Genomic DNA, 3,039 nt, shown 5'->3' with positions numbered 1-3,039 from the left:
TCTGCCTATGATACAAGGTATGTGTGTGACATCCAGGTGATCTGGCAGCTGTGGGAGAGAGGCCTGGGTAACAGCCCAAACATGGGTCTTAAAGGAGGTGAGGTACACCATGTGGGCTTGAAGTCGGAAAGGCGCCATGTAACCGGGCTTGAAGAGCGCCAGACTACCTGTGGAAATATGTTGTGCTTCAGATCACAAAGAAGCTGGCGGAAACAGCCAAGGCAGAAAAGCAAATACCGCACATCCTCTGTTCTTTGGTGCTGAGCTTTAACTATAAGAACAGTGATAATGAAACAAAGATAGGGCTCGCAACTCACTTTTATGCGCCAAGGTTTTATTCAAACAAACAGCAGATACGACTGATAGGTATAAAACTATGTATTTTGTCGACAATATTGATATATATGCCATTGTATCCTATTTTAGTGTACCATCTCTGCATAACTCAAGTTTGCCTACCAATCCTATGATTTTATTAAGTTCAAGGTGGTCTGGAACTAATCCTAGTATTAGGTCTCTCCTTTCCTCTAGAGACTGCATGTGTTTTGAGTTGCACAGCGCACAGGACCAGTCGAGGTCACTGATTATCTCTGGAGGAATACAATAACAGCTCATTGGAGTTAACTTGACCATCTATGACAAAGCCACAACACCTCCAGCGACGCCGGTCAGAGCCAAGGTCTCGCCAAAGTCTCAACCTACGAGCAAGGCTCCTCATGGCCAGATGTCATCGTCAGAGCTGATAACTTAATTTGTGTATAACTGTTGTGATCATTGACTGTTTAGGCAGAGAGATATTTTTGCTGTACGGTGCCTCGTGGATTGATTCTTTCTCTTAATACAATGTCAACCTTTTAATTTGAGAACCGGCCTGTGTCTGTCTTTGATTTCGTCTCATCCTTTTTACACTGGGTTTTCAGCTGTTTAACTACAAATAGTTTTAATTAACATTACACAACTTTATCAACGACGTTTCGATCCTTTCGGTCTTTTTCAAGTATGAAGGAAACAGCCAAGGCAACAGCAGATCGTCTCACCTCAGTGTCATAATGAGTAGGGCAAGGTACTCATCAGTGTGCAGACGGCTCATGAGGGAACTGGCCTGGACATAATGGTAGCAGCAGGCCTGGTGTGTGGTGAAGACATACCAGCAGGCCAGTGTGGATCCCCCTGTTGCCTTGTATGTAAATGATGTTGACTTTGGCTGCTGTACTGAAGTGTCAGAGGACGTTGCTCCACTTCCTGCCAATTCATGGTGACAGGCCCTGTGCCACCTGCTCCTGTCTGACACAGGACCATTTGGTCTTAATGACTTTAAGGTCAAGAAAGCAGCCATCAAACCAGGGGCTGAGAGCAGGTGTGACGCTTACGGCAGCGTCATGTGTGTTACCATGATGCACATTGCACTCTCAGAATGTCTGATTGTGCATCTGGTAGGCAGGCGGGGAGGTGTTCAGTGCTGCAATGCAACGTTATGAACGCGTGGACTGCACAACACAGCACAACACAACACACAATGCCTTGGTGTGTGCATGTAAAAAGCTTTGAAAATATGTCGAGAGAAAAAGTGAATACAATTTTTTTAATAGTAAGTAAATGTATTTTCATTGAGTAGTATAAACTACAGCATTTGCTGTCAGTGTTAATTTTAGACCCTGTGGCCATGGGTATGCAAGCTGTCTATGCAACTGACATGTTTGAATGTTTTAAAATTAGATTGACACTGAATGTATCCCGTCACCAAAACCCAGTACAATACTGTATGCTAGCCTTTCCATCTTTAAATGTCTGGAGTGGATTCAAATTCTGCTCTTTTAAATTTTCCTTTTTTCCTTTTTGTGTGTGTGTGCAGCAAATAAATTAGCCATTGTCACTGCTGAAGACCTGTGCCTTTCATTCCCTTGCTTTCTTAAATGACGATCTCTCTTTCACCACCTAGTCAGTCAAACAGTCTGACATCAGTGTCACTTTAATTCCCTACACTGACGTCACAACAGTGTTATGTAGAAAGATGCATTAGCTAATGTGATTACACCGTTAACATAAGTCAAAAATGGAATGTGAAATCTAATTCTAATCTGGCTTTTTCTACACTGTATATCAGTTGTAATTTATCTTTGAAGAGACATGTTGTACCTTTACAGTGATGGTGAATGAACAGTTCAGGGTTCACTCTGATATGGATTAGATGAGCAGTTAAGAGATGACAGTAAGACACCCATAGTGCTATGTCTGTGTTTAGAGTAGCCTAAGTAATTAATCATTATACTTGTTGTAGAGATCATACAGTGGCTCGCATTTTCCTGTCCTGCTGTACCAGCTACTGTATATGATGGCTAATATGATCCATCAGTGGTTCCCAACCTTTTCTGGATCAGAGCCCACTTGAAAATCTGGGCGTGGGCGGCACAGATGGATGGACTGCATGCATTTTCAGAGCAATCATTTGAATTGATTGGGTTCTGGCTAGGATCAATGGAACTAACATAGTATAGAAGTTCCTATGTATTGGTGTCACAATGATGTTTTTTCAAGGTTTTAAGAAAATAATCCATGACTTTTTATATTATTGTTATATCAATTAAGTCTTTAGTGTTTTACCAATTATTTGAGAGCCCACTTGCAATATCCTTGTGGCTTTACAGGTTGAATAGTAGTTAACCACTTGAAATCTAGCATCCCTATGTACAAAAAAAGAAAACAATTGTTTTTGTAAATGTGTTCATGTTTTATTTACTTTCCTGTGTTCAGAGCAGTAATATTACCGATACACTGGTTTTATACATCCAACTCTGAGAAGCATGCATACCTCAAATGTTTTTACAGCTCTCAGATGGGAGACACAGGCAGTATACATATCTACAGACGTCTTTGCATGATCTACAGATGAACCATTGTAATATACTGTATATCACGTATATGTGCATATTCCCAGATGTATATTTGACCAAAATATGATTTTAACGTACAGCAAATGGAAGTCAAATGATGGGTGTTGTGATTCTGAAAAGTGCAAAGCGAGCAAAGTGTTTGTTCTTC

The sequence above is a fragment of the Gymnoscopelus microlampas genome, assembly GCF_963454915.1.
Source record: "Gymnoscopelus microlampas genome assembly, chromosome: 16".
NCBI classification, from domain to species: Eukaryota; Metazoa; Chordata; class Actinopteri; order Myctophiformes; family Myctophidae; genus Gymnoscopelus; species Gymnoscopelus microlampas.
The sequence above is the reverse complement of the archived record's forward strand: the minus strand, read 5'-3'. Positions refer to the sequence as shown.